Here is a 23,088-nt window from a genome sequence, read left to right on the forward strand (position 1 = left end):
ATGCTACTTTTGAATGTAAATTATATATAAATATCTGTGCTGTGTGCATGTAGTTTCTTCCCAAATGTGGCAATTTTCCTACATTTAAAGGTTTTTATTCCCTTTAGGGATAAACTGAAAATTAAAAAAAGGAAAATACTTTTGATATATAGATAATATTCTAAAATAGTATTGTAATGCATTTTCTGAAATAGAAAAGTTAACAATCTCTGAATAAAGATAGTATTTTCTAAAAGAATATCACGTTGATGGCAGCATATTATACTTTGCAGAGAATGTATTATTAAAAGGGAACTTTCCAGGGGAAATATTTGATCTTCTTCCTCAAAATTCCATTTCCTTAGTATATAGGGGAGAGTCAGAATGCTATTTTCAGTAGTGTCCCTGGTGGTTTCTGATGGTTCCTTCCTCAGACATGTCTTACTCCTCTATGGTTAGTTATTATTGGAAGCAGATGGCAAGCATGTAATGAAAATAAAATGTATTTGCTTCAACAACTTAAGATATGCACATCGTATTTGTCAGAAGAACTTAATAAACATGCCCCTTTTCAAGAGCACATCCCACAACCAGAAGTTCTATGTGTAAAATGCAGAATGTCTCACTCTAGTTCATGAATTTCATTGAAGAACAAAAAGGTAATCATTATTATTCTTTAACTTAAGACCTAATTTGTCTCTTCTCAAAATAAGTTAATTTGCATTCCAAGTTACCCTATCAGACACTAATCTTAAGATTATACACACACAAATACATCTATATGGACACAGATATTTATAAATATATACACACATACATATATATGCATACACACATAAATGTCTATATATGCTTAACTATTGTTTTAGCAATATTAGAAACAACAAAAGTACAAGATGGTCTATGATCTTTGTTGCCCCTTGAAATTCACTATGATCATATCAAACAAGTAAAATCTTTTAACAGTGAATATTATTAAGAAATAAGAAAGTTTTCTACAAAGAAGGGCTTATTAAAATCTATGGTAAAATAAATATTTTTTGGCATGAATGTGTGAACTTTCTACAAGAATAAATTGAACACTTTTATCTTGTGATGCTTGCCTACATAACTTGTATTGTGATGAAACAGTAGTCTTGGGTCTATGTCCAGGCACACGAGCCCACACATATACCCAAAGAACAAAAAACTATTTCTTAAAAAAAAGACACTTATAATACTAATATTTTCACTCCTAGAAGAGTAGAGAGGAAGACAGGTGCTGACCTTTTATGAATAGACATCAAAAAACTATTTTGCTTTGGCTGTTCTTTTTTTCTAAACAAGGTTGACAACACTAAGTCAGTATTCATCTGAACACCTCAAATCCTCCAGCAATGATAAGAAAACTGGATACTATAAGTTTTGAGATTTGGAGAACAGGAAGTAAAAAAAAAAACAGTGTGTAGTTAAAACTACCTCTTTATGTGGTCATCTATGTGTAAAATTCAATAAAATCAATACAATTTATTGAACATGTACTATGTACAAAACATCAAGATTTGGAATGGCCCAGGAAGAACAAGAAAACCCTTTCATACCTCCATGAATTATACAGTCTATTGTATAATGTGCTGGATTATGTTTATTCATAAACCAACTGAGCAAACAATATCTGTGATCATGCCCACTGCTGGGAGTAGAGAGACAGATGTTAGGTCAAGTCTTCAAGAATAAATGGACAAGAAAACAAATGAATACGGTGCTCGACACTATGGTAGGAGTGATGTGGGATGGTGGAGGATAAAATAGTATGCATGAAGAATAAATGCACAAGGGGAACCAACAATTCACTTTACAAACTAGAATCAACATAATTTTCTCCAGCTTTGTAAAGGGGGATTAACAAATAACTGGATTGGGCTGGAGATGTGGCTCAAGTGGTAGCGCGCTCACCTAGCATGCGTGCGGCCCGTGTTCGATCCTCAGCACCACATACCAACAAAGATGTTGTGTCCTCCGAGAACTAAAAAATAAATATTAAAAATTCTCTCTCTCTCTCTCCTCTCTCACTCTCTCTTTAAAAAAAAATAACTGGGCTAAGGGAAATTTCATGATAATGTGTCTTACTAACAGATTCAACTCACCTAGCATGAATGTTGTGGAGAGGAAAAAGTTCTTTGTCAAGTTTTATCAGTCCTTTTAGCAAGTTTCAGTACAATCTGATGCTTCAGTTGCTAGATTACACAATTTAATTTACAGGTACAGAATTGGAAATCATTTTTTTTCCTCCAATACAGGCTTGACAACTAAGTGACTATGCTTCTGACAAGTCACTTAAACTCTGTGCTTATGCCACCTAGATGTTAAAGAGAGTAATATTTATCTTCTCTTCTGTTTTACAAAACTCATGCAGTGATGGATGGGATAAATCCTAATGGAGCAACATATTTAGGTTCCACCGAAGAAAAATAGCATGTTAGAGCAAAATACACTAATGCCATCATTTGGCATTACAGAGGGGGACTGATAATAAATCTCACTGTTTTTACCTTTCAAAAGATCTTCTGTATATCAAGTTCTCAGGGGCAATGGAGAAGGCAGTTCCAGAGTTATGATGAGGGCAGGCATGCATAAGATTCCCTCCAGTCACAGACTGGGTTTCAGTTTTCACCTGAAAAATAAAAGGAATCAGAATTCTTTTAGAGATGGTCAGTCCACGTGTGACTGACATATTTCCTCCTGAAAAGTAACTACTGAGCATTTTAACCACAGGGAAGCTCATTAGTTCAGGTAGTTACCGTTCAACTCTGCTTCAGACTGGCAATAAATACACCATTGATAGTGACCTGCAGCAATTCTGTACAAGTTCTTGTAAACAAATGTTTTATGATACTGAGTTCCTTTCTATGTTTTGCTATTATGAGATTTCTAAAGAAATGAAGATGTATAACATATATGCACACACACACAAGATTCATATTTAGAGAATCGAATGTAAAATTATAAGCTAAAAAGAAATGATTAACAATCAAATCAGAGGCCCTTGAAAGAAAGAAGAAAGAAAACATCAAATTAATTGCAGAATAATACATGCAGAATGATACATAGAAGAGGCAGTATTCACCCTGACCCAGTTCCCTGTGTATGTACAAAAATGCTTTGATTTTTCACAAAAATGATTCAGTGAAGTTTCAAATTTAATGTCTTCTAAACTAATTAAAAAGAGCTGTCCATGATTAACACATAACCAGCTATTCAGTTAGTTAAAAACAAAATCAACAATGGAGTAAGTAATTAAAAGGATCTTTGTTTTCAAGTTACCTAAGACCATTACATATATATATATATATATATATATATATATATATATATATATATATATACACACACACACACACACACACACACATATACACACATACACACATATGCACACACATAAAATAAACACATAGAATATTTTAAAAATTTATTTTAAATTTTATATATATATATATATAATTTACTTAAGTTGGTGGGTAAATATGTATGTATTTACCATGTATAATACCTTGCTGTGAAGTACAAGTACATTGGTGAATGCCTACATCTAGCTAACTAGCATATGCCTTATCTCACATCATTATCATCACATCCACTCTCTTGTTATTTTTCAAGAATATACTATGTTGTTCAAAAAACAATATATTATTAACTGTAATCATCATGTTGACCAATAGACAGAGCTGATATTCCTTTTATGAATTTCATAAATGGACAAGAGCCAAAGAAAGCAAAGGAGTGAGAGAAAAAGGAAAAGATTGTTAAGAAATTAATATGAATAAAATCAAAACAAATTAAACATTCTCTCCTCTTTTCCACTCGATATGCAACTCTGGCCACATATTGAAGTTTTAGAATTTTGGTCATTCCAGGTTCTCTCACTTTCTCAAAAGCTGCCCCTACCAAAAGTACTGTGAGTATGGCTATAAATCCACATGCCACCTTCCCAGGGGAGGAGAGCTTCATCACAGAGGACGTTGAACAGCACAAGAGAAATTCTTGGCACTAGTTGAGGGAGACTAAGGGGAAAGAAATCAGAGCAAGTAGCAAATAGAGTGTAATTCATTGCAAAATGGAGAGCCTTTGCCTTCCCATTGGCCTGGTATATAACAGCATCTGGGTGATTTGAAAAGGGTAAGGAAGCACAGACATCATCTCTTTTCCTTTTGATGTGACTGAGACAAAATGGAACACATAAAATATTTTTAAATGCTAAGAAATGCAGAACTATGTACTGTTAATTTATTTTTAGATTTTATTCTTTTTAGCTCACACATAAGATTTTCCCTGTGATAGAGTATCAATTTTTAATTTTTATTCATGTAGGACCATTCTTAACTATTTTTCTACTTAATATGTCAAAAGTAGAAAACTTCTTGGTGATTATGGAAATAAGGAAAATTAGTGTTTTATTCAGCAGTATTTGATAATTTCTAGTAACATGTTGAAACTATAATGTAAAAAACTGGATGCACAAAAGTATTTTTTCCTCTAGTGGAAAAATGACAGATTAAACATTTTGTGTTATGAAATCACAAGCGGAAACAACCCAGTCACTTTCTAATTTGTAGCATTGCAGGAAATCTGGTGAGTAAGCAAGTAAACTAAATTAGAAACCTAAAGAACTTTCTACTTCAACCTTTGTGATTTACTAAATATAAGTTTTTTTGGCTTTAGCTTCCTCATCTATAAAATTGCTAAACATCATTGCAGTTAAGAGCAATTAAGATAATCTATGCAAAAGTACTTTGCTTGTTTTTACAATATTGTCAGTACATATTTGTTCTTAAAAATATAACTGAAAGTGACTTAGAAAAGAATTTTGTGACTGGGTGCAGTGGTGTATGTCTGTAATCCCAGAAACTCAAGAGGGCTAAGGCAGGAGGATCTCAAGTTTGAAATCAGCACTTAGCACCCTAAGCACCTCTTTGAGACCCTGTACTAAAATAAAAAATGGAAAGATTTGGGAATGTAGCTCCATGGCAGTATGTCCCTGGGTTGAATCCACAGTACCAAAGAAGTTTTGTTTTTGCTGTGAGATCGTATTAACATTTGATAAATGACAGATGGAATCAGACCTCTTGGATACTTAAATTTGAATGAAAAAATTTAGAACATATAGTTTTTTCTTCAGAATTGGGTGTTAGAAAATCACTTCCAAAAGTCAGTTCTGAGTCGGCCTTGCCTCTTGATTTATTCTAAAGCTCTCGATGTGTTACCTACATTAGAAGGGATGAACATGAATTTGTCCTGGCAATTCTCAGCACCATTTCTAAGGACAAGAATTGTGCAAGCTTTGCAGCTCTTTTTTAGTCATGTTGGTAGAGTAAGTAGAGTATGTTTGTGTGTAGGAAGAAAAAGTTTATGAAGGATGGGACTCCTGGACTTAAGGGTCCTCAGCTTTCTCCTCTGAATCTCACAATGCCAGAGCTTTGTATGATTGCACCAAGGATGGAAAGTCTTCTTGATCTAAAGCTCATCATCCAATATCCTCAGCCCTCCTGTAAGTAATCACAGTAAATGACTCCCTTTCCAAAAATCTTTAAGACTATGTCAATATGTATAATTCATAGACAGGAATGATTTATTGTCCATTTCCCACCCATTACCAATTTATTTTCTCCTATATTCACAGTGTATGTAAAAGTGAATATCTATTTGAATTTCTATCTTATGCTCCAAGAATTTGACATCAATCAAAACGGTGCATTTCTAATCAGATTCTAGGACACTTCTGACATCTGATTAGTCCTCAAAATATCATTGTCATATCCATTTGAACATTTAACATCTTGTCAGAATATTTGAAGACTCCAAAACTTTTATAGTCTATTCTTTTAGCCAAATAATGGTGGCAGGTTTCCCCCTGAGGTATCTTTGATTTCCAGGAAAACACTTTAAAATAAGGAACCACAAGCAGCAATTTCCTTGCTAGGGCTGGCATCCTAGAATTGGACATGGACACTGGTCCCTGCAAAGTCTCAGACAGAGGTCTTGGATATTATGGAGAGGAGGCTGTGCTGTGCTCTATACTCCATGATGAATAGGACAGAAGTTTTTAGACTGTTCTGGAACCTTGTTACTCTACCTTTTAAAGCAGTAGTTGGTCATAAGCTACTCCATTTTGAGTTTAAGTACTGAAATGCAATGACTCCACACCTGCTTTGTAAACCATATGGCATAAAATGATAATCCTACTGATAAAAATGACCACTGTGAACTTGTCCAATTAATCAGAAGCACATGGGTGCATGGCTATATCAAACTCTTCTGAAAAACTTGACCCATGAGCTTATCAAATACACTAGACCATGTATTGATGTGACCCCCAGTTCATTGAAGACTCATAAAAAGAGGAGCACCCTGAGACAGCATCACCCTGACCCTGTCACCTGGTCACTCATCTCAAGCCTTGCCAGGAAAATCACTACAGTGACAAACATCTGAACCTCTGTCTAGGGGCTTCAGCAGAGTGCAGTTTCTCTTACCCCTGATGACTTCACGAGTCCTACTATAAGTTGACACTGTGAAACTATCATCTGTCCAGAACTTTGTCTAGAATATGATCCTGTGCTTTGACAGCTTTGTACCCTGAGCAAATTCTTTGTCTGGTGTGTAAATTTATCTGATGACCTACAATGACTCTTTTCATTCATATCTGCTCTCTGCCTTTGCTCTTAGTTTAGCTTTCTGAACCCTTATGGCTATCTTAATCCTTTCTTAGCCCTTTTGTAACTTATTGATATAATTGGGTGAAGTGTGATGTGCGAATTGAGTGTAACAGATATTAGAAATTAAGATTAAAGTAAAAGAGTCTATGATTGGCTGGCTTATGATGACTTGGTGACCCATAAGTATTCAGTGAACTGCCACTGATAAAAGTGGTATAGACTGTGAATTTATTGTTATTCAAACATTCTGACATTGTGGAAAGACACAAACATGTTTCATCTATGTTAATGACATAGCATGCTCATGACAGAGATCTTCCAAGCATCTGGTCAAGTCTACATGAGGATGAGAGGGAGGGTTGAAAACCATATCCAAGGAGAAAATCAAGAACAGCGCTAATCTAATACAGGTCAGTGCCTGGATAACACTAGTGGAGTTTGTGGATCATAGGCTCTGAAGGAAGGCTCTTTTTCAAGAAAGCAATCTAGAACATAAGGACAAAATTGCTAGTATACAAATGTGGTACTGTCTAGCAGAAATAATATTTAGTCTTAATCAAAATTCCCATGGGTTGATTACTACTGGGGGGAGGGAATCACTACCTCTCATTAAAATGTAAAATGGGTAGAAAGAAGGCATTTTGTTTAAGCGATTAGACAAAAACCTATGAGTAATAACATTTGTGTTAATACTGGGTTTTGGAATTGCAAAGAATATCTTTGGTTGCATTTGGGAATAGGATAAGGAGTGATTTAAATAGCTTTACATTAAAGAATAGAAGTTTTCTACTTTTATTTTTTGTCTTTTTTAACTCGAAAATGGTTTACTTAAAACACATAATAATTTCAAGCAAGAAAATAAAATAACCAAAAATGTTTACATATAAGAATTTAAATTCATTATAGATTAATTTATAGGGTTAAAAACATTTAAAGTTTTCTTAAAGCATACAAGAAAATACATAACAATAAAAATGTGTACATATCTTGAAATAGATCTCACAAGTATAAAGATTTTGTTTTGTTTTTCTTTTAAGTAGGAAAAAGAAAATAGCCATAAATGCAATACAAAGAAGAACAATTCAACAAATGCAGGAAGTCTTGGAAGAAAAAGTTCATGAAAAATTTTAGAGGCCTTTAAGATTCTTGAAAACAGTTTTCTTTCTTTTTTAACAAGACAAAAAGGGAGATTACAGTCACACATAGATCTCAAGCGGTTGCTCACAGCCAAACTTTAAGTGTATCTCCAAACCCTTCCTTAGGTTCTACTTAGCATTCCAATTGGATTTGCCATAAAGATTAACATTGGCAGTTAAAATATAGAAGTCCTGGTTAAATTTGAAATTCAGATTTTAAAGATCATTTATTTAGTGGGGTGGGGTTGTGTTCCAGTGGCAAAGCACTTGACTCGCATGTCTGAGGCACTGGGTTCAATTTTCAGCACCGCATATGAATAAAAAATAAAGGTCCATTAACAACTACAAATATAAAAACAAATAAAATGCCTTTGAAAATGACTTATTTAGTGTAAATTTATTTAAGCTTAATTTCTGTTTACTCCATCTGTCTGTCATTAGTCTTAATTCACTGCCCTATGCTATTTGGTGGAGTCACTTTTACCCATCGACTTGGTATGAATTCCATTTCTGAATGTCATTTTATATAATAGCCAACTTATAGGTATCTTTTGCCTTTGGTCAATGAAATATAGATGGGTTCCTCTTCATAGAATAACTTTGACTGTAAATGTCATTTTGAGCTTCAAGACATGAAACAGGACTTTCTGATTATCATAGTTACTATAGATACCTCTTTAATACATCTTCTCATTTAATAAATGCATCATAGTCCAGGCACCAACCTAGGTATTAAGAATAGGGTTTGTATCTGTTTTAAAGTCATAAATGATTACTTTGTAACTGGTTAAATAAACTGCTGTTTCTTAGGTTATAAAGACCTGTGATATATGTTTGCTTTGACTGAGTCAATTTCTGAACATTAACATTGTTTCCTAAATGTATAAGAGATTTAAGGCTATCATTTGATTTTTGTTAATCCATTCAGACCTGTGATTATTGTTACTGTGTACTTTGGATTCTGAATTGTACTTTAAAAGTTAAACTTAGTTAAATGTAAAGCTTAGGAGAGCATTTTGCCAAGTTGGTATTCTCCAAACTAAAATTATCTGTAGCAAAAGTCTTGGATTTGTATAGAAATAACACATTTGGTTCTTATTGTGGGGGGGGAGACTAGAAAGTAGAAAAATGACACTCATGTTGCATTTGAGGAAAAGATAAGTAAATAACTTTAACATTAACTACAAAAATAGAGTTTTACACAAGAAGTGGCAGTTAATTGAAGAAACTTCTACCTGAAGATTAAAGACAATGTCCTTCTGAGGAAGGGATTGTGGAGGATGAGCAGGAGATTTTGGAAAAAAAAATAACAAAGGAGAAGAGGGGAGATAGGAGGGAAGAGAGAGGGGAAGAATTGGAGAGAAAGAGAAGAGTGAGAGAGAGGAAGGGAAAGGGGTTTCCAAGGACAGCAGAGCAGGATGAGCAAAGAAAATAAAGTTTAAAAAAGCTCAATATGGTCCACTATGTGAAAGCTCAATAGATATTAGTAACATAGACTTAATTAGGAAAATCCTGCAAAATTTTACATAAACCAAAGATTTTGATCTTTATTTTGTAAAAGTTGCCAAGTAACTTTAACAATGTCTCTTAAGCAAATGTTTCTACCATCAGATATTCCATGTGGGTCAGAAAGATAAGCCTACTAGTGATGTTAGAAGGCAGTGATTAGAGGGCAAAGGAACCAGGGGAAAGGAGATCTGTAAAGAAGATGCTATTTCATGGTCTGAGGCCAGAGGGATGTAGTATACAAACTAAGTCAGGAAGAATAAGTAGCCTCAAGGAATGTGAGGGATCAAATTGAGTTAATTGAATTAAAACAATTTACCTGTTAGACAAGAAAAATTGAGAGGAAGCAAGGTGCCTTAGATAATACCATTGTTTCTGGGTGTATGATAAAATCATGTAATGAGATTAGAAAACAGGTGAGTGCTGTGGGCAAAGGATTCTCTGTAAAAGACTGACTCCTTTACAAAGCAGGGGCTGTGGTGACACAAGGGAAGCACTTGCCTCAGGCACAAAACTTAACTGATTTAAATTCGCTTCTTTTGCTTGGCTTTCATTATGAATAAACAGCACAATGTTTCTATTTATTTACATTTGCCTATACCTATCAATATTTTTCCTAGGAAGCAATTTTACTAAATTGATCTCTGAATTCAACACAGTAATTATCAAATCCCAACAGAGTTTCCAGGAAACTTAGAACCTTACTTTAAAATTGATATTGACCAATCCCCTGCACTGCTCAAAATAAATTACATGAATAAATAAAGTAAAATAAGAAAGCATGCATCCAACAATAGCCAACATATTGTTGATGAGAGTGCAGTAGGATGACATGAAACATTCAACAGTAATGCTTAAAACAACACCATAGTAATTTTAAACTTTGTGATTGAATAAACACATATATCAATGGAGCTAAAAGAGAAGAAACATGGTTTTTACTGAGTAGCCATTAAAGATTAGTGAAAAAAATACTAACAAATAGTGCTATTAAAAAATTAGTGCTATTATACCTAATTATCCATATGAAAAACACATTTATAAAAAAAAACATTTCATGTAGGATGAAACTAAAACATTAAACACAAATCTATAAGTCTCCAAGGAACCATTAGATAAGATTAAAACAAGGTAAACCACAATGGATTGATATAGTATTCAATCAAGAATTCATACAAATCAATAAGAAAATATTGTCCTTGTAGAATATAAGCAAAAGATAAAACAGTTGATTCAGAAAAAGAATCAATATTTGCAAAAATCTCTATTAAAAGGATATAAATCTCATTAATGAAAAGATTTAAAAATATACAATAAGGAAAAGGTCATATTTATTAGAATGGAAAAATGAAAATGTTTGATGTAATGAGTGCTGTATGCACACGTGTTAAGCCTTTTTTAACTGCTTGTCAGAGCACAATTTATCACAATCCATTTTGAAACAATTTTGGTATATGTAGTAAAGTTTCAAATGCATGGACCCTGTGATCCAGTAATTCCACACCAAGGTACACCATCTGAAGAAACTCACTTGTTAACAGGGAGATATATATATACAAGCAGTCTCATTAAAATATATGGAAAAAAGAATACTTGCCCATAAAATAGATGGATAAAGTATAACTTATGAATTGAATCAAAACAGATCAGTAAAAATGAATGAAATACAGTTGGACAAACCATTAAGGATATGTTTCAAAATAATATTCAACTAAATATTTTTATTACCTTTACAAAAGTAAAGGTGATATTATATAATTTTATTTACATGCAGCATGAACAGACAAATATATAAAATAGGAGAAAGAAAGAGAGAGAGGTATACAATTAGAGAGTGATACATAGAGTGAATTTAATGTACAAGCATGTTTTAGTAGGCCATTCATGAATGTTCATTGTTGAATTATATGTATGTATCTATATATAGATAAAAATTTGAATAATGATTTTTGTACAAATTCAATAATTAATAGCTTAATTGTTGTGTTCATAATGTCTTGAATGAACATCTTGATTCTCACCATGATACTTTTTGTACGTTCTTCCTGATAATCATTATCACTCATTACAGTCACATCTGTTCCTGGCTTTCATTATGAATGCCTTTGTTTGCTTCTCTTTTGAGATATTATGAAATATCCACTAGTTGTATTGATTTCTGATCATAGACAGCTCTTCTTTATTCTGGTATCATTGTCAGTGGCCAACATTTAATCTTCAGGTTATTCATTGCCTCAGCAAAAGAATGTACCTATATATGCATGTATGTATGTTTATTTTGGGGGGAAATGAGCCCAAGGATACTCTACCACTGAGCTATAGCCCCAACCGTTTTTATTTTGAGGTGGGATCTTGCTAAATTCCCCAGGCTGTTCTTGAATTTATGATTCTCCAGCCTCAGCCTCCTGAGTAGCTGGGATTATAGGTATATACCATGTATCCAGTTTAGTATGCATTTTGAGATTATAAAGTCATAACATTTCCCTATAAATTATCATATCTACCTGGCTGATATTTTGTTAACATCTTCCTATAACCAAGTGAATTTTGCCCAGTTGTTGCTTTTTCTTCATCAAAATGTTTTATTTTTCTGCATGCTTGACACCAATGTGTATTCTAAATCATGAAATTCCTTTTGTTTCTGCCAATCTTATTAAAGCCATAGTTTCAACCTATAAAGCAAATTCTAAAACCTAAAAGATTTTGCTTCATAAATATCATACAGTTTTTTATCATAAGCCTCATAACTTTAATTAAGTTGCCAGTGTTCTTTCTCCAACTGAGGCCAATTTAATGAACAATGCAATGATCCTGACTATAGTTCAATACGTACAATTTTTTAAACTGATGAAGGTTTCTCCTGGTGTAAAACCTTTTTACCTCTTTCAGCCAGTGGTTAGTATTTCTACTTAATGATCTTATTGGAAAGCAATGTCAACTTAACCTTAGCAGGAAAAAAAAAACATTAGGAAGGGGGTTTCAAAAATTAGATTGAATAATTTTTGTCCAGTAGAGAGGCCATAGTTAGGTCAGAGTGAGAAAAGTAGGGTTTCTCCCAAATTATCACTTCCTGGTAAAGATGATCCAATCTTGGCTTTTCTCAAGAGAAGTCCCTGTAGAAATCTTAAATCCAGGTTCTCTCTACAGAAAATTATTCAAACTTCACCTTGTTCTCCCACAATTCCTTAACTTATAATTTCTAGATTTAATTGTTGATAAATAGAAAAAATACATTTGCTTACTATTTATAAAGATCCATCTTTAATTTGTAGAATATATAAATAACACAAAATGACAAGTGAATAGGAAAAAGAAGCACATATACAAAACCATTCATATAAAACCAGGCTATTTTTACCACCTTGAACACTCAACAGCAATATAGCAAATAATCCTAAATTGGAGTGATAGAAGGGAATATGTCTAGAAAGAATAGCATTTTCAAAACCGAATAAAAGGATTAGATATTTGAGAATAGTTTTATGTTAATCAATTTAGTCACCACATTAATTCTCAGTATTATTTCATATGTTTGAGAAAAAAGATAAAATATTTTTGTATCATTATTCAGGAGTATAATTTACAATTCATTTGAAAGTAGAGGATGTACTTTGTGCTTATATACATCAAGGTTTGAGGTTGTGCATTTCAGTTTTATTTTATTTTATTTGGCATATGCAAAATAAATTCTATTTGTTAAGGTAGACAAAGCTTACACAACAGCTGTATCAATCCAGGGTTTAACACTGTAAAACTCATGAGCATTATCTTGTGGATTTACTTTATATTCCTGAGTTGAATGTTTGTGACTGACTTTGATCAAAACTAGAGTCATATTCTCCCCTGTCTAATGAGTATTGGGTCGATCTAGAGCAGGGAGTCATTCAATCTAAAGACTTCCTGAATAAATCTTTGTTCAACAAAAAAGCTCATATTATCATTTTCAGTTTTGATGCATGAGCTGCCTAAAACTGGCTATATAATCATATTATTAAATACTATTCTAAGATTAAGATCAAAACATTTTCCTAGAGTTAAGATTTTTAAGAGGAAAAATAAAATATATATATACATGTATATATATAAGATGATAGGCTTTGAAATTAAACAGCTTTGGGTTGAAGGTTTACTTTATTTATTTATTTATACTGGAGCTTGAACCTAGGGACTTTGACCACTGAGCTACACCCCAGCCCTTTTTTTTTTTTTTTTTTTTTTTTTTTTTTTTTTTTGAGACAGGGTCTAACTTGCTTAGGGCTTCAATAAGTTTTTGAGGCCAACCTCAAACCTGTAATTCTCCTGTCTCAGTCTTCTAAGTCACTGGGATTTCAGGCATGCATCATCACATTCAGCTTCAAACTTTTTCTATAAATTCCCATTAGTGTGATTTGAGGCAAAGTACTTAAATTGTTTTTTCTGCATGTTTCTTAAGCTTCAAAATAAAGAGAATACATTTTCGTTAGTACTTTTCAAACTTTTCAATGTACGGTATATGGGACTAAGCAGGAGGCAATTTGTGGCTATTTATATGAAACTCAGCAAAATATTGCCTTTATTTTATATAATCATTGTAAAAACACAATAAAAGTATTGGTTAAAAAAATAATATTAGTCTGTAAAACACTTTCAAATAGTTCCATAGTGACTTAAACTAAATCTGTGAACATAAGGTTGTTTTGAATGTTTTTTAATGTCAGATCTTATTTTTTTATTAAATTTTCCTAATAATCTATTTAAAAAATTTTAGCTGTTATTAACATTGAACTTTGTACAAGTAAGAGAAAGAAAGTAAGCCATTTGAGAATTATCAAAGTTGTACAATTATATTATAAAAATAGCATAGTCGTTTTTCTGTTATTGATGAATATAATATTAGGTGTATTATTTTCATGTGAATATATTGTGAATATAACTGAACTTTTCATATAAATTATTTCATAGTAAGATGGAACTTTCATTTTCAGACTTTTGTATGCTTCCAAGCAATTGCTCAAGAGCAGATATGGAAAGCACTAAACTAGTAGTTCCAGCACCACAACTAGTAGTTCCAGTTATCTATTGCTGCATAACAAGCCACCCTTAAATGTTGTGATTTACAGCATCAATTTCGTTTCCTCACACATTTCTAGTTTGGGCAGGGCTCAGCAGAGAAGGCTCTTTTTTTCCCCCCAAGTAGTGCCAGTTAGGCTAGTTTGATCGGGGCTAACAGATTCATTTTTAAGAAAGATCATAATTATGGCTGAGCCCTGGGTTCTGGCTGCTGGCTGGGAGCTCATCCAGGCTCTGTGAGCTAGTGCTTTGATTTGTCTCCATGTGAACATCTTTATAAGACTCCTCAAGCATCTTGCAGCATGATCACAGGGTTAAAAGAGCTTATATTCCAAGAAACCAACAGTAAAACCTACTAAACTCTTACTAAATGACTAGCAACTAGACATCACAACTTCTTCATGCTACTGATCAAATAGTCATAGATCTACCCAGATTCTGGAGATAGATTCCACCATCTTCAGTAGACTACCATATTTAAACATACAGATTTAGTGATGCACTCATAGTTATGTATGTCTTGAGGCAGCTCACCTGCTCATTCCTCAACCCCATTTGGCTACTGGAACTGTCCACTTTGCATTACCCTGAAACCAAACTGTTTCAACAGTGTCACCAGTTCCTTGTGGATAATGGAATCAATAGGAGTGAATTCCGTCTCTAATTGTTGTAGTATTTTTCTAGGTAATAGAGCATTTTTTTAGCCAAGCCCCTAGTATTAAAGAGTACCAGCAAGTAACTATCTCATTGTCAGTAAATATATTGGAGTGCTATCTGCTTCCAGGAGTATTTCCCATTGACAGAAACAGGTTCCAAAACTAGTGGCAAACCTAGGTCACTTCAAGTTTTCCTGAAAATGAAGATGATCAACTTCTTGTTGTATACCTGCTTTAGTCACTTGAGGTTGTTATAATAGAGTATCATAGACTAAGAAGCTTATAAACAGAAATCTGTTTTTCACAGTTCTGGTCAGTTTCTGCAGAGGGACCTCTTCCCTGGTTGCTGACTGCTGACTTCTTATATTCTTACATGGTGGAAAAAGGGATTGAGAGCTATGGTGTCCCTTTAATAAGAGCATGAATCCTATTCACAGGGGCTTCACCTTCATATCTAATTACATCTAATATCATCACAATGGAAAGTTAATATCTCAACATAAGAATTGTTGGTCAAACAAAATTATTAATTCCATAACAGCAACTATAACCTATTGGGGCATGCCTATTGTGAAACTATTTACTTTAATATAAGGATTAGTTTGGGCACATAAAAGTCTTTAGAAGATATCAGTAGGCATATAAATAATGGCTAAAATATGTGAGCTCTAAATTCAGACCATTAAATGCTTCTATGTTTTATACTTAGTTTTTAATCTTCATTCTCTTCTTTTAGTGAGATTTTGGATAAAAAAAGAGATATCTAAGTTTAAATAGTCTTACTCAAAGCCAGAAAACGCCCCAAGCTTTACAATAATGTGATCAAATCCCAAAAGAATTGCACTGAGATCTTGATTGAATTTGTCTCTAATTATATATTTACTTAGAAATATGTGACACAATCTCAAAATTTTACTTTCCTTTAAAATAATATGTGTGTGAGTATGTGTGTATATGTGTGCATGTTTGCACGTGCATGAATCTGAACATCCAATTTTTATGTTCTATAATTCATTAATTATTTGAGTATTGTCATAAAATATTTTTATTTTTTAATTTAACTCTTAAATATATGTAAATATTTTATTAAACAAATAGTAAAACAAATAATAGACATTAAGCAAATTTATTTAATTAAACAATATCTCCATTAAATAAATATTATTGAATATCTACTGGCTTCTTTATTTGTGCTGGTTACATAATGGTAGAAAAATAGTAGAAAGAAATCACACTCATAATATAGCTTTCTTCTAGTAGGGAAGTTCTGTAATCAATCTTAATTTAAAATAAAAACAAAATTTGAATATATTATAGAAATTATGTGTGTATGTGTGTGTATATGTGTGTGTGTGTGTGTATATATATATATATATATATATCAGAAGATTAAAGCATCCAGTACTTTAAAAAGCTCAAACAAGTAAAATATATCCTCATTAACTCAAAATCAATTCCAGATTAGTACTTTCCAAATTAATGTAACCTTGATAGTTTCTTTCATGCCTAGGGAATGGAGCTTTCTTATAAATATTTTGGTAAATAGAGTTAGAGGAGAGGATAAATTCAAATCAACAACTATTTATTAACTAGTGTGCAGTGAATACTATGTTATACAAAACCATACTAATTAATGCATTTGTAATCAGACAAAGAATATATACATTGAAAACAGTTATTAAAACCAGACTGCCAATGCTTAAGATGCAAAGGAGAGGTACAGATGATAGTTCCTATTAATGTTCAGAAAATTATATAAAATTATACAGAAAAATAAACATTAATAACATTATGCCAAGACAATTGTAATTTTCATTTAGCAACCGAGTAGGCATTCAGCACATTTTCTTTTCCTTAAAATCATTTATTAACATCAAAATGTATCATAGCTCATGGAAGCGTTAATAAAGATATTTTGATTGAGTGCATAATAAACCAATATAAAAATAAAACACTTTTGCTAATAGTACATACATATTCTCTAGTTTACTTATTTGATAAATTCCTATTTCAACATATACATTATGAAATGTTTCATTTTACTTTGCAATATTTGTTTTGTCAAAATAAAGAAAAGCACAATGTTTTTATTTTAGTACTTAAATCCCTGTAAGGTGTCATATTAGATTTTCTATTGTGATCTCTAGAACATAGTGTGGAAATATAAGTGGAAAGATTTTGTAAGTACAAACCATACTATATAGTCATCTCCACAAGGCAGGGTAGGAATAGGAAAAGATAATCTGATTTGTTAGTTTAAAAGGTAACTCTAGAATTAAACATGCTCAGAAATGGGACTCAAGCCAACATTTTTCTTACATCTTTCTCATTAGATAGTAAGTTCCCTGAAGGTAAGAATAAAGTAGAAATAAACTGACTCCATCTGCAGTGCAATATTCATTGAGACAAGAGTAAACCCAATTATTTTTCTCACAAAATTTATGCAGCTGTGATCTCTCTTTGTTATTGTTATTACCATTTGTAAGGAAAGGGTTTGGTGGCAGGAAATACCTTTACAATGCTTTGTGCTATCACTTCTCATCATTCCCAACATAAATTCTGTACCTATTAAATAATAACACTCTCTTCCTTCTCACCATTATCCCCAACCCTTGGTCCCTGGTGAGCACTATTCTGTTTTCTGCTTCTATGAATTTGTTTAGTCTAGGTTTGTGAAACATGGGAAATCATATGAATGACATCAGCAAGTGGGAGGGAAGGAGATTCAAACCTTTGCCTATCTCTCCAAAAAACAATTAGATAATTTTTTTCATATATGAAAATAGCACTGAGTAAGCTCCAGAGTAAAGTTAAATAGCTACAGCAACACAGTGGAGGGAAAAAAATTAAGTGGACTAACTACATAGAAACTCATGGGAAGACCTTCATTTGCCTGCATTATCCCATCCCCCAGGAGGACAACTTGGCACTGAAAGACAGCCCTCTAGCTTTTGAGTTTCCTTTGTGAGGCAAAAGAGAGCAGGGCAAGTTGCCAGCTCCCCAGCCTTTGGAGGGACTTTCTGAAGGATCTGGTTTGATTATTCACCCATCTCACCGGACAGATCGGCATAGCTGAGATGTCTGGATATAATTGGAAACAAAAGAATGAAGATTATCAGTATCAACTCCACAAAAGTACCACTGGTCCTCAAGGGCCTGTGTAGAAGAGAACCTCACCAGTAAAAGCTGCTAAATAGCCTCAGGAGAGGACATGCTACTGTACCACTCTGGGCCATCCTCCCAACACTTCTGCTCTATAGCATCATTCCATGACCACTCTAAATACACCCATGTGTAATACTAGCCCTGGAATCACAGCAGGTATGCACACAGTCTGGTTTTGGAATCATATCCTGGCTCCAGATCTTGACTACACAGTCTCTATGCAAACATTTATATCTTCCACACCGGTGTCCTGTCTCAGTGAACAGGCATGCATCCCAGTCACTGATGCTGTGGCTGTTCCATTAGCTTCCATCCTTTACATCCCAGTTTAATTGCCTCTCTGAACATACCTACACCTTACACGTCAGCACCACTGCCACCACATGCATGCCTGAGTGCTGAATCGAGTAACAAGATGCATCCCCCAGCTGCAACTTGCCTCTATGAATGAAAAGGGGAACAGGAAAATCTACCATTCTTTGCCGCTAAGAATCCTAACAGTCCAAGCCACTTCATGAGAATAGAAGCCCCCACAGTCTTGGCTGCCAAGGACTCCTAAGGTCTACTCTAAAACTGATCTCAGCTGATAGAGGTGCATGAAAAATAAGCCCGATGTACAATTCAAGAGCCAGAAATGATACAAACCTTCCAGCCAGCATATTCACACCCACACAAAAGTGAAGGTCTTTCCCCACAGAAACTAATTTATAAAAACTGTAAGAGCTGTCTATTTCCTTAGAAGTACAGACATCAGATCTATATAAAACACAAGTCATTCTACACAGAGGGGTAGCCCAGTGGTAGAACACTTGCCTAGTGTATGTGAGGTCCTGGGTTCAATCTTTTCCACTGGGGGAAAAAAAAGTCAAAGACATGATATTACCTTAATAAATAAATACAATAAATTTCCAGTATGAAACTCCAAGATACAGACATCTAGAGATTGTCTGACAAATAATTCAAAATAATTTTAATGAAGCTCAGTGGGCTTCTTGAGATAGAAGACCAAACAGAATCAAAATGGTGTATGAAAAACTTGTAAGTCCAAGGAGAGAGAGAAATGATTAAAAAGAAAAACCAACATAAATTCTGGAGCTGAAAAAGACATGAATTTTTTGACATGAAAGAAATCAATAGATTGCTGTAACTGCTGACTCAATCAAGCAGAAAAAAAGAATCAATGAACTCAAAGACATATCATTTGAAATAATCAGTCAGAGAACAGAAAGAATAAAAAATGAAAATGAGTGAACAAACTCTTTGTGACTTCTGGGGTACCATCAAGTGAAGCAATATGCACATTAATGGAATTCATAGAAGGAGCAGACAAACAAAGTGACTCAAACTTACTTAAAGAAATAAGGACAGACCTGGAGCAGTGGCATATGACTACAATCCCACTTTTTTTGGGTGGGGGAGGCTATGGCAGGAAAACTTCAAGTTGAAGACCAACCTCAGCAACTTAGACCCTATCTCAAAATAAAAAAGTGAAAAGGACTGGGGATGTAGATCAGTAATAAAAAAAAAAACTCTGTATTCAATTCCAAGTACCATAAAATTGAAAATAAAAAGAAGAACAGAGAACTTCTGAAATCTGGAGGGAAACTGACATTTTGATCCATGATGCCTATGAATCCCACATAGCTGAACGTTTTCGCTGAGACACATTATAGTCAAAGTGTCTGAAGTCAAAAACAATGAAGGAAATTGGAAATAGTAAGAAAAGGCAAAACCCACCACGTGCATGGCAGTCTCTGTAAGAATGTCAGCATATTTCTCAACAGAAACCTTGCAAAGTGGTATAAAGTGAGATAACATATTCAGAGTGCTGAAAGAAAAAAAAAATCTCCATCCAAGAACAATATACTAAGAAGGAACACTATCCTTTAAGAAAGCAAAGATAAAGTCTTCCCTGAACAAAAAACACTAAGAGAATTTATCACTGCTAGAGCTTCATTACAAGAAATGCTAAAGGGAATTCTTCAAAGTGAAACAAAAACATACTAAACAACAATGAAAAAGTATAGGACAGCATAAATGTCATTGGTGAAAGTATGTGTATTGACACTTACAGACTAAGGTAATACTGGTGTGTAATTTATTTTAATCTTAATATAAATGTTAAAATTTATTTATGGATACACAATATAAAAATAAGTAAACTCTTGACTATAAGAACACAAATTTGTAGTAAGTGAAAGCATAGTATTTTTGTATGTAACTGAATATAATATGTTATGAACTTGAAATACAAGTTCTACCTATAAGATATGATGTATAATATCTAAAAAATTTTATGCAAGCTCTGAGGTAACCAGAAAGAAAATAGCCTATAACAGATGTGTAAGAGATAAAGATAGGGGATGGGGTTGTGGCTCAGCAGTAGAGTGCTCACCTAGCATGCGCGAGGCCCTGAGTTCAAACCTCAACACCACATAAAAGTAAATAAACATGTACAATAAAAATAAAAATATTTTTTTAATAAAGAGAGATAAAGAATCCAAACACTAAAAAATCATGAAAACAATAAAAGGGAAAATGAGAGTTAACATTTTGCAAAATAGATGTGAAATAATAAGCAAAATGGGAATAGCAAGACCTCACTAATCAATAATTATCATAAAAGAAATAATTGAACTCATCAATCAAAAGGGATAGAATGATTAAATCTACAAAAAAGTAGGATTCAGTGATATACTGTCTATAAGTGACTTACTTTAAAGACACACATCATTTTAAAGTAGGAGATAGAAAAAAATAATGCAAAAGATAATCAAAAAGAAGAGTGATTATACTTCCAAAAAGAAACAGGAGTGATTATACTTCTATTAGACAAAATACATTTTAAGCCTAAAGCTGTCTCTTCAGATTCAAAGAAGACATTATGTAATGAAAAATGGGTAAATTCAAATATAGCAATTATAAGAAATACACAGATCTGATATTTGAGCATATAAATTTATAAGGCAAATATTGACAGCTGATGACAGAAATTAACAGGAATACAGTAATGGTATATGCTATGGTTTGCATAAGGTTGAATGTGTCCCCCCAAAGTTCTTGTGTTGGAAGCTTTGTCTCAGGGTGATAATGATGGTGTGAAACCTTTAAGAGCCAGTGGGAGGTCCTTAGTTTAATTAGGGGTGTGCTCTCAGCAAGAATGGGGGACCCTGTAACTCTGTGACTTCTGTTTTGAGAAGTGATCTGTTCCTCCCACACACAGTCCAGTGATTGTGTTGCCATCCACCATCTGCCATGAGTTTCTTACCAGAATTAGTCCAATGCTAAAGTCGGCTCCTCATATCTCCAGAACTATAAGAATAAAGAAACGTTCACAAAATCATCCTGACCCAGGTACTTCACTATACTAATGAAAAACAGAATACTACAATCGGAGTTTCAATACCCACTTAAAATAATGGATAAAAAAAATTCAGACAGAAACTCAGTAAAAAAAAAATGATATTAACAATTTATAGAACAAATAAGCTTAACAGACCTATATGGAATTTTCCACCCAATAGAACATTCTCTAGGATATATCATCTTAGGTCACAAAACAAGTCTCAACAAATTTAAAATGGAAGTCATCTCTTGTACCTTTTCTGACCGAAATGAAAAAAAACTAGAAACCAATAACATCAAGAAAACTAAGAAATTCACAACTATGTGGAAACACATGATTGAATGTCCATTGAATTAAAGAGGAAATCAAAAGGGAATATGAATTGTGTTTGAAGACAAACAGATATGAAAATACAGTGGACTGATATTTAGTGAATGATACAAAAGCAGTAATGAGGGAAACACAGTGATAAATACTTATACTGAAAAAAGAAGAAAAACTTTAAACAATTTAACTGTATACCTCAAGGAGCTACAAAAGTAGCAAACTAGACTCAAAGTTATCAGAAGGAAAGAAATGTTAAATGTTAGAGCATAAATAAATAAAATACAGAATTTTTAAAAATAGAGAAAAACCAGCAATACTAAGATTTGGTGGGCTTTTTATTTTAAAGAATCAAACCTTATTCAAGTAAATAAAATTGGAAAAGAAAGAGGAGACATTACTGCATGTGTATTGGAAATAAAAAAGATCAGAAGGAAATATTATGAAGAATTATATGAATTATATGCAATACATTTGATAACCCAGAAGAAATGGATAAATTACTACAAATGTACAGCCTATCAAAACAGAATAAAGAAGAGATGAAAAGTATGAACAGATAAATGAGAAATAAGGAATCTGAAGAAGAAATAAAAAATTTCCCAGCAAAGAAAAGCTTAAGATGGCTTTATAGTTGAGGTCTACCAAAGATCAAATAAGAATTAGTAGCAAAACTTTTAAAAATCTTCTAAGCAAAGAATGGAGAGAAGATTTCCAAATTCATTTTATTAGGTCAAATCATACTGAACCAAAAAAAAAAAAATGGGACAAGACAATAAAACTACAGGCTAATGTCTTTAATAAATGGAAACCCTTTTCAATGAAATGGTAGAAAACAAAATTTGACAACACATTAAAAGGCTCATACACCATAACCAAATATGATTTATCCTTCAGATGCAAGGATGACTTAAAATATGTAAATCAATGTGACAAAACTTTAATAAAATGAGAGAAATTCATGATCATCTCAATAGATGCATAAATATCATTTGACCAAGTTCCAACATCCATTCATGATTAAGACTCTCAGCAAAATAAATGCTTTTTTAACATTTATTTTTTTAGTTATAGGTGGACACAATGTTTTTATTTTATTTTTATGTGGTGCTGAGGATTGAACCAGTGCCTCATGCATGCTAGGTGGGCACTCTACCTCTGATCCACAACCCCAGCCCCCACAATACATGTTTTAGTCAGCTTTTTCACCATTGTGATTGAAAGACCTGACT

General features: G+C 33.1%; 1 long non-coding RNA gene across 1 annotated transcript in view; it reads right to left on the reverse strand.

The window, feature by feature from the left end:
* The window catches only part of LOC120892956 (uncharacterized), a 237,651-nt gene that overhangs the window by 89,225 nt on the left and 125,338 nt on the right, over positions 1 to 23,088 (reverse strand). The window contains exon 3 of the long non-coding RNA XR_005737808.2: positions 2,511 to 2,632. This is a non-coding gene — a long non-coding RNA (uncharacterized LOC120892956). The remainder of the gene's footprint in view (positions 1 to 2,510; positions 2,633 to 23,088) is intronic.

Source organism: Ictidomys tridecemlineatus, chromosome 7 (assembly GCF_052094955.1).
Source record: "Ictidomys tridecemlineatus isolate mIctTri1 chromosome 7, mIctTri1.hap1, whole genome shotgun sequence".
NCBI lineage: Eukaryota > Metazoa > Chordata > Mammalia > Rodentia > Sciuridae > Ictidomys > Ictidomys tridecemlineatus.